The 10,113-nt window shown below is 44.0% G+C and overlaps 1 protein-coding gene across 7 annotated transcripts in view; it reads left to right on the top strand.

Moving 5' to 3' along the window:
* Window positions 1–564: 564 nt before the first annotated feature.
* Window positions 565–10,113, top strand: part of ZNF609 (zinc finger protein 609) — a 233,781-nt gene continuing 224,232 nt past the window's right edge. For 3 of the 7 annotated variants that reach the window (XM_060005787.1, XM_060005781.1, XM_060005783.1), the window contains exon 1: window positions 565–654. The gene's annotated coding sequence lies outside the window, so the exon portion shown is untranslated. Of the gene's footprint in view, window positions 655–1,053; window positions 9,569–10,113 lie in introns of those variants that run through there. The other 4 variants (XM_060005784.1, XM_060005786.1, XM_060005785.1 and 1 more) reach the window with 2 other exon arrangements.

The raw sequence follows: 10,113 nt of genomic DNA, 5'->3' as shown, positions 1-10,113 counted from the left end.
GACCCTTTCCTCTCCCCACGGTTGGACACCTACAGAATTGATGTCTTCCGCATTTAAGGTATGATACTTCCCCAGAGACCTCTCTGCGAGGAAGTCTGGTCCAGCGAGAGTTCTTTCCACGAGGAGAGAGCGTTAGGTTCGAGCTCTCCAATCCAGGTTTCTTCGAGTTTATCTCTGTTTTAACCGGCTCGCCGGGTTTTCCAGCATTCCCAGAGCTCCGAGTCTCTAATCCGGGCCCCGAGTCTCTAATCCGGGCTCCGTGTGACCGCGCGTTCCGAGACCCAGGATTTGGTTCGTCCATCCAGATTCCGGGTTTCCCCTGCGCTCTACCGCTCCAGACGGCACACCAGCCCGGGATCCGGATCCGAGGGCTCGGTATTCCAGTGTCCGGGTCTTGCGGGCGGCCCTGGTTGTCCCGGATCGCGGCGGCGGCGGCGGTGGCGGCGGCGGAGGGACCCGCGGCCCCGGACACAGCGGCACCGGCGGGCGGGGCGGAGCGGCGCGAGGAGGGGGCGGAGAGCCGGAGACGAGGCGGGGTGGGGTGGGGGGGAGGGGCCGCGGGAACGGATGGCGGCCTGGGCCCCGTAGCTGCGGCGGCTCGACGGCCCGGGGCCCGGGCGGGCGGAGGTGGCGGCTCCCGGGACCGGCCGCGCGGTGAGTCCGGAGCTTTGTGTGGAGCCGGGGTTGGGGGAGGAAAGAGGCGGCGGCGCCGAGGGGGCCAGGGGTAGCGGCGCCTGACAGAGGAAGTGGGGGTTGCGAGGCCGGGGCGGAGCGAGGGGGAAGGTGTGTATGGCGCGGGTGGTGGGGGTGTCGTTGCGCGGGTGGGGGAGGGGGCGTCGAGGGGCGCGGGGTGAAGTTCAAAGCGCGGCCAGGGCCGGTTCCGGCTGAGGGTAGGGGTGCCCCAGAGGGGATTAGGGTCTGGCCAGGTTGTGGGGACAGGCCAGAGAGTTTCAAAGGCGAGTCTGGGTATCTTGAGGGGGCCCAGGGCGACTGGAGCTAGTCAGGGAGTTAGGGGGGTTCAGGGCGAGGGTCTGGGAGCAGGACGTGTGCGCAGCCCAGGAGGGGGGAGCAAGGTGGCCGGGAATGTGCAGTAAGTAGGTTGTGGGTGTGTACTCCTTCCAGTCTTCAGGTCACATTTACTCCTGTCCTTTTCTTCAAGATGGAGGGATTCCTGGGCCTGGCCTTAACTGCTATCCTAGTACCCCCGGGAGGGTTTGTGACCCTGTCCTGTTTGGAAAACCCATGCTGCCCTCTTTTCCCTTTATGTGTAATTACGGTTGGATCATCTCTGTGCTTTGCTCAGATTCTCCTTCCTCCCTCTGGGGTTGAGGAGGAGGAGACACATCTGACCAATTAATGTGTGTTTGTGAAACGGGCAGCAGCAAACAGTCATTTCAGGTTCTAGGAATTAGGCTCACACAGGGTGGAGAGATCAGAGCCCTTCAGGGGAATATTTCTGAACAAATCACAGATGATTAAATTCTCTAAGAAACAGCTTCCAATCTAAATGAGAGTGGGAAAGATGGGGAAGAAAGCCTGTCTGTTTCCAGCCATGTGTCCAGAGCCCTAGGGGTTCAGGAGAGTCCTCAATCCCCTACAGGCCTCTCTTTTCTGTATGAGGCTTTGCTCTGCAGCCTTGAGTTAATTTCACCCCTGCTGCTTTGTCTTGGGGGAGGGAGTGCTGGTTTAGGCTGTTGTGAGGAGATGACTGTTCTGCTGCCACACACAATAGTCGTGTCATTTTATCGGGACTGCTACCCCAGGGCTGAGAACTGCTGCTGCAGAGATAAACCGGTCCCTCTCACCCGCCTATTGTGTACACAGTGAAGGTCATAGGTTCAAGTCTTGTCTGAGAGCTTTGGATATGCTCCATCTCCCAGGCTCCTCAGTGCCATTTTCTTCCTTTTCCAGACTGGGGCTTGCCATTGGAGGAGGCCAGACAGAAAGGCTCTTCTTTTTGAGTGAGGAACAATGCAGAGCTCATTGGCACACATTTTTCAGAAGAATAGGGAATGCCAGCCATGTTGTGCCTGCCTCTTTGGCTAGCCTGTACTAAGTTGAGGAGGAAGAGTAGCTGGGAGGCCCAACCCTGATGTTTGTGTCAGACTTTTAAGGAAGAAGACTCCAAGGGGAGGGTTTTACTCTTGTTTGAGCCAGCATATTTAATCCTTTTTATAGAGATGGGACACACACAAAAATTTTTGTTTACTCGTTTAGGAATACCACTAAAAACCTGTGCAGGGTTAAGATAGGGACTCAAGGACCAAGTACCTTTTTAATGGTGACTTCCTGGTCAGAATAATTGCACGACAAAAAAGCCACAGAATTTGCCTATCTGGGCAAGGGCTGGGGAAACGAAACAACTTTCCTTTTTATCTTCATTTTAATTCAGATGAAAGGAGGTGACTTGTTCATTGTGTAGAAAATCCATGTGTGCTTCTGTGTTAGGGAGTTTGCCAAAGAGATGAACATAAAAAAAAAAAATCATTTGAGATCTTGGGAGTTACTAATGAGAGAAGGATGAGAACGAGCTAGAAGGAGCCCTGCCCTTGCATTTACCTCATAGAAGTGCCCAAATAGCATTTAGGTACTATTAGTTGGGTAAAGAATTATTGGGGGCTAGAAATGAGGTTTTCCTTTAGGACATTAAAGAAAACTTTTCTTTGAACAGAGATTAGAAATCAAGCTCATTGTGGGAGGACAGTTGTATACAATATACACTGTACACAATAGCCAACCATTTCCTATAGAGTGTTGTTGAAGAGGAACTTTAGCCTTTGGTTGTGGTAAAGGTCTTTCTGAGGCCCTAAGTCTGACCACGTTGCCTCCCTTTTCTCTTTCAATGAGTTTCTTAAAAATGATGGCTTGCCACTTAGGTGTTGGGCTTTGTTAGGAGGGAACAGGTTGTTCTGACCTTTATGTTTCTTGATGACCGAACTGTCTTAAGGTCTTACTAGAGGTGTTGTCTGTCTTTAGACTGTTTCCAACTATATGTCCTAGGTCTCTGAGTGAAGTCTCAGCTAAACTGAGTCCAAAGCTTTTTGCTCTTGGGCTGTTGGCATTCATTTCTTAATCCTGTCAGGTGACAGTGAAGGCAGAAGCCTCAGATTAAATTTGCCCTGATTAGATTTAGTGGTTTCAGAATTGGGCCCTTGCCACAAGGAGTCTTATAAGTCTTCTGACTGTGACCATATTTCAGAGAGCACTTTGGATATTTTTCCCCCAGCTTCTTGTAAGAAAATGTTTCCTTGTGAGAGGTCTAGATAGCTGGACAGATTATTGCTTATTTTGTGCGAGGATATGGAAGCATAATTTTGGCTCCTGGTAGTAATTATGCTGCAATTAACATATAGCAACTAAATGACTGGAACAGGATAATTTGTTGAGGAGTTTACTGATTGCTCTGTCAAGTGGAAGTGCCACTCCTTACTTATTTGACTCAGAACACTACTGCCTGGGCTCAGCCGTGGAGACTTAATAAGTACAGGAATGATGTGTGGTCTCTAGAAGTTCACACTCTGTTTTCTCTCTCATCACTGCCAGGTACTATAGAACCTTCTAGTGCCACTTTCTCCTGCTCCATAGGTAGCTAAGCAATTGTTATTTCCCTTGTGGAAACTGGTCATGGATGGGAATACTGCCAGACAGATGGGGCCACTCTGAGATGAGGCAGCCTTATGTTGTGCGGCAAATTTTCTTTTAAGCAGCTGAATTCTCTCTTCTGTCTGATTTTTAAATATCAGATTCCTTTAAAAAAAAAAACAACAACAACCCTGCAAAATACAAAATCACGTAATGTACTAAATATGCCTTCATGATATCTCATAAAAGTTGGCTATGACAGACAAAACGAAGAGAGGCGATGCTGATTGGCAGGTTCAGGGCCCACTAAGTGTCAGTGAAGGACTGTTTTCACTAAGGAACAGGTAATTCACCAAAGCACCTGCCTAGCTGGGCATGTGGAATTGGCAGCAGCTGTGCAGTTGCAGAGGGATTATTGAGCAGGTGGTTAAAGAATCACATGCCACAGTGACAAGAAAATACTTGGTCTTCTGTGGTTTAGGTTCAATTCATATGTGTGAAATTCTTCTTTGTTTCACGTTTCTTAATGCCTGATACTGGTTTGTTAGTGAGATAATAATGGAATAGAGAAAAGAGATTCTTCCTTTTCTCTGTGTTTCTTTTAAATTACTGAGTAGCTTGCCTTAGACATGGTCCTAGACGGCCCTATTATATTTCTGTGAGTTCTGGCTTTATGCCCTGTGAATGGGAAGGGAATAATAGTAATTCAGTGTTTCTAGCACTTGTTTATTAGGGGGATAGGGAAGGAGAAAATTCTTTGTTTTTAGGGTAGTGAAAAGGATTTAGCTGCTGGGAGGATACCCAGGTGCAAAGGATGTAATTGACTTTTTGTGTTAAGTCTACCTGACATATCTTACTCAAGACTTTCACATGTGTTTTTATTTTATGAATGTAATTCTCCACATGAAGTTTGCACCTCTTCTGTTGTTCCTTTTATTCCATTTTTAGTTTCTCCCAGCACCTGTATAACTCTTTTTTTTCTGGCTTTGAGATTAACATCACTGTTAGAATCAAGTCATCATCAGAGGGCCAAATCATGCTAAGGAAGTATCTCAACTAAATGTTTATCTTAAAAACAAGTATAGCATTTCCTGTAACTTGGAGGAGGACTTTCTATTTTGAGGTTTTCTGCAAATTCCCAGATTTTCCTTCTAGGTTATCATCATCTTCTGTTAATATCATTTTATTTTTCTTTCACATGATCATGCCACTATAGTAGGCAGTGGCGTAGAGCCTAAAATTTATAAACAAGCAACTTGGTGTTTATTTTGTGACTTCTTTAGTGTCCTCCAGTGATTTTCTGTGTTGGGCTGACAAGCTGTGTGCTTGAAACACACGCAGGCACACACATACACACAATCTAATTGAATTCACAGTGTATTAATTAACAGTTGATTGACAGCAAAGAAGTGACTTTAAATGTTTTGGAATTGAGAAATCCCTTTTCCAAGTGAAGTGAAGGCTCTGATCTGTCAGAGAGATTGAGACAGAGATTTAGGTAGATGGCTGGCTGTCTGGATGGATAGATAGATAGAGTTTTTTGATTGATTTAGGGAAAAGGGAGGCAAACAGTGTGACTGAGGCCAGGGCCAGTGGACCACTACAGAGACAGGGACATTTGCAAGAATCTGTTTAAACCTAGTTTGCAACCTAGCTTTAAGTAGGAGCCTAGCAGTCATTTGTATAATATTCACTTCTGGGAAAAAATATAAACTTCTTTATTTCCCCATATGAAGCCATCGCAGCTATTTGTTTTAAACTGTTCACAAACCACCATGTATTTTCCTAGCATTCTCAGTAGTTTGCTTCCTCATGTTTTTCCCCCTCCCCCATCTCCCGTCCACATTCTCTGCTCTGAAGACTTCCCTAGCAGCCTGGAAACACTCTAATTACTGTAGCTATTATAGTCACAACCCAGATCTTCCACCTCCTTCCCACTCACCCCTTTCTATCTTCCTTCCCCCTCCCCTTGCTCTAGCAGCAGGAGTTGAACTGCAGTCTCATGAGCACAGTCAGATCTATGAATGAGCTTTATATCTTGTCAAGGCAGAACTCCAGATCCAACAGGGCTGATTTTTCATGGTTCTCTTGCTGTTTGTTCTTGGATCAGAGTCCCAGAAATAAGAGATGGCAAATACCTATTAGGTCATATCTAATCCATCACTCAGGACCAAACCTGCGATCTTTCTCTTGTCTCTGTGAGAATTTTTTCTTTCTTTCTTTTGCAGGTGAGAGCTGTCTGATGCCAGGCAAGCTCTGAAACTGCCTTCTTTTTATTGTGCTCTCTGGTCATTAGTGTCAGGCCAGCGTTGCTCCCTTGGATTTTTATTCTTATCCCATTTTCAGGATTACTTGCTCCCAGCAAAATCTCCACCCTCTTCAACTTCAGTCCTCTCTTCTTCTTTTTTTTTTTAAAATTAATTTATTTATTTATTTATTTTTGGTTGAGTTGGGTCTTTGTTGCCGTGCGGGGCTTCTCATTGCGGAGCACGGGCTCTAGGCATGCGGGCTTCGGTAGTCGCAGCACGCGGGCTCAGCAGTTGTGGCTCCCAGGCTCTAGAGCGCAGGCTCAGTAGTTGTGGCGCACAGGCTTAGTTGCCCCGCGGCATGTGGGATCCTCCTGGACCAGGGCTCAAACCCGTGTCCCCTGCATAGGCAGGCAGACTCTTAACCACTGTGCCCAGGGAAGCCCCCAGTCCTCTCCTCTTGATTGTTGGCACCACGTTTGTGGGTTCCTTTTGTACCATCAAGTTATCTATGCCAGAAGTTACCACTTTTCAGACCTTTGCCACAAGAGTCAGTGTGGCATTCTCTTAAGGAGTTGCATTTGATGGAGCACAGGACACAAGTCCGAGCAGGTGGTAATTAATAAAATGGCTCAGAAAATATGTGCGAGGTTGTGCCCTTAAGAAAGCCCTGTACTGTATGAACAAATGCTCCTTCTTTCTGTTTGAATTGGGGTACTTCCTATTCTAACCCTTTGTTCTCTTTAGATGGATGAATTTTATTTTTGTGTGGCTTAGTTACAGTTAGTTATTTTCTGATTTAATAGTGTAAAATGTTTATTTGCTAATATAGCTTTTCAAAGCATAGAGGAAAAAGCACAGAATTGCGAGTCATAAAGCCCAGATCCTGATCACTGTTTTGCCTCTGACTAGCCGTGACTTGTGCTAGTCACTCCTATGTTTTCATTTTCCTTATCTGTAAAGTGAGCATATTAGACATGATCATCTCTAAAGGCTCCATATAGTGTTGAATTTTATGCTATCAAGATTATGATGAAAGAATGGGACAAAAATGATTGATGGTTGACATAAGTGGGCAGTTTTTTATTATTGTGTCAGTATTCAGAAGGGCAAATAAGTGCAGCCTTAGTTCCTGGGGGCTTGACTCTCACTCCTCTTTGATATGTTTATAAAGTTTATGCTGTGCCTTTTTTTTAATGAAGTTATCTTCTTTTGGAGAGTCTTGTACCTTCATTCTGCAGGTTCACCAGTTTGTCAAATATACCTTTTTCTAGCCTTCTCAAGCCGTAGGAGTGGGGATCAGAAAGCTGTACAAAAAGAACCTCAGCTTGGGAGAAAGAAATCAAACCTGAAAGGATTTGCCTGATATCATTAAGAAGTAATTTTGTGTATTCAGTCAGTAATCTAAGATCTTTAAATCTCTTATATCTGAAATCTTGAGCCAAGGGACTGATTTTGGAGGTGGGTTGGGCATTTTTCCATTTTTGTCCAGTTAGTGGAAAACCTACTTTGAATTAACTTCTTGGGATTGAATAAGAGTTGCCCACTGTTTTGTTTACAAAATAAAAGTGTTATTTTTAATGATCAAAATGCAAAATCTGGGGCTTCCCTGGTGGCGCAGTGGTTGAGAGTCTGCCTGCCGATGCAGGGGACACGGGTTCGTGCCCCAGTCCGGAAAGATCCCATATGCCGTGGAGCGGCTAGGCCCGTGAGCCATGGCCACTGAGCCTGCGTGTCCGGAGCCTGTGCTCCTCAGTGGGAGAGGCCACAACAGTGAGAGGCCCGCGTACCGCAAAAAAAAAAAAAAAAAAAAAGCAAAATCTGGCAGTTTGAGCAACAAGGGGGATCTCTGAAATACCCCCTAAAAGGGACTGAGCAAATTAAAGTTGATGGGTGACTTTAGGAACTTTGAAATTGGTAGTACAGTTGACCCTTGAACAACACAGCGGTTGGGGCACCCCCCCCTCCCCCAGGGAAGTAAAAAATCCTCATATAACTTTACAGTTGGCCTTCCAGTATCCAGGGTTCCAACCAACTGCAGGTTGTGTAGTACTGTAGTACGTATTTATTGAAAAAAATCCAGATATAAGTGGACCTAAATTACAGTTCAAACCCATGTTGTTCAAGGATTAACTGTGATGTTAGAAAATCTTTGCTTTCAAGCAGTTTAAAGGAATAAAATTGTATAACCTAGTTGTTAATTCCCCAAGTTAGGATTTTTATCAGTATTTTCCAGTTAGTTTTTGGATTTGGAACTTCCAATAGCAGCTGTTTATTGAATGTTAAGAAGATGATGGTCTTTTAATCTTTCTTTTTGGGGAATGTGTTTAACATGGCAAAATCACATGTTTAATCTACCTTTGAACATTGGAAGAAGCATTCACTCTTCTTAAATTTGTACTTAAAACATCCATCTGTCTGTAATAGAAAAATTCAGTGGGAGGAACTATTGTTTATTTTGGACTCATAAAATGTCCTGGGAGTGTTTTGCTTTATTCCAGCCATCTGTAGCACATTACTAATTTTCAGGTAATCTAAAGGTTATTTTGAGAAGTGTTCCACTTGCATGAGATTTTTTAAAGATTTGTATTAGAAATATAAGTGGCTTTTGTAGATAGATTTTTTTTTTTTTAAGTGTCAAGTGAAGGGTTTTGAATTGGAAAGTGACCAGTGCCATGCAACCCTTGGAAATCAAACCACACCACGATTGAAATCCAGGTCTGGCAGTTAGGCCACGTTGCCTGCTGGTACTGCACTGCATGCTGATACAACATTGCATGTTGGTACCTGTAGTTTCTTAGGCTGCAGTTCAGTATTTATAGAGTAAGGCAGCAGTGTCTGCTCTGTTCTATGTACAGAGTAAAGCCAGAGGGCTTTTGGTATGTTATCAGAGTGTTCCTAGTAACATTCCTAGGTAAGCACTTTGGGTTTGGTTAAGATGAACTTTTATTCATGTGAGCAGAAGTGAATGTTCAAGAATGTCCGTTGTAAACTTCAGTTACAAATTCTGAGGTTTGGTGTGAAACTCAGCAAGAATGGTATCAGAAATGGAACTATAGAGAAATTGGAATTGTGAGGCTCATGGGGTCTATGAATCTGAAAGGTATAGTGGGAAGGGGGAAATTGTTTTTCTACTTGGTATTTGCTTTTGAATGTACCTCCAGTCCATCATTTCTGAAACTTGCTTACCCTTTTCTCCCCTAAGCATTACAGTTCTTCCAGTTGCCGTGGCACAAGACTTTGGGTTCATATTTGGTTCTTTTTTTCTTCCTTACCACCTCATCTGATCATTCACCAAGTTTGAATCATTCTAGATACTTTATCATTTAGCTTCACCTTTTCACCTGACCTAGTTCAGGCCTTCATCTGTATATTATTGTAGTAACCTCATGGTTAATGCTTCTTTCTGTATTACATACTACATACTACTGCAATATTATTATAGTTTTTATTTATTTATTTAGTGAATACAGACATCCCTTGTCTTACTGTGCTTCGCGGATACTGCGTATTTTACAAATTAAAGGTTTGTGGGAAGCCTGTGTCGAGCAAGTCTATTGGCACCATTTTTCCAGCAACATTTGTTCACTTCATGTCTCTGTGTCACAATATTTCTCTAATTCTTACAGTATTTTAAACTTTTTCATTATTATTATATTTGTTAAGGTGATCAGTGATCTTTGATGTTACTACTGTGACTTGCTGAAGGCTCAGATGATGGTTAGCATTTTAAAATTAAGGTATGTACATTATTTTTTAAGACATAATGCTATTGCACACTTAATAGACTACAGTATATAATAAACATAACTTTTACATACACTGGGAAACCAAAAAATTTGTGTGACTTGCTTTACTGTGATATTTGCTTTATTGTGGTGGTCTGGAACCGAACCTGTAATATCCCCAAGGTATGCCTGTATTTATTGAGCACTTATGTGCCAGGCTAGACATCATCTCTGTCCTTTCTGGACTTACACATCTAGTTGAGGAAACTAGCAATCATTTAATGAATGTATGATTATGAGCTGAAGTGCTTTGAAAGGAAAGAATTTATTTCTAGAAGAATATGTAGCAAGGAATCCCAGTGTAGACTTTTAATTAATTAATTTATTTATTTATTTTTGGCTGTGTTGGATCTTCGTTTCTGTGCGAGGGCTTTCTCTAGTTGTGGTGAGTGGGGGCCACTCTTCATCACGGTGCACAGGCCTCTCACTGTCGCGGCCTCTCTTGTTGCGGAGTACAGGATCCAGATGCACAGGCTCAGTAGTTGTGGCTCACGGAC

Source organism: Delphinus delphis, chromosome 2 (genome assembly GCF_949987515.2).
Source record: "Delphinus delphis chromosome 2, mDelDel1.2, whole genome shotgun sequence".
In the NCBI taxonomy this organism is placed as follows: domain Eukaryota; kingdom Metazoa; phylum Chordata; class Mammalia; order Artiodactyla; family Delphinidae; genus Delphinus; species Delphinus delphis.
Note: the sequence above shows the minus strand (reverse complement) of the source record. Positions and strands in the feature narration are given on the sequence as shown.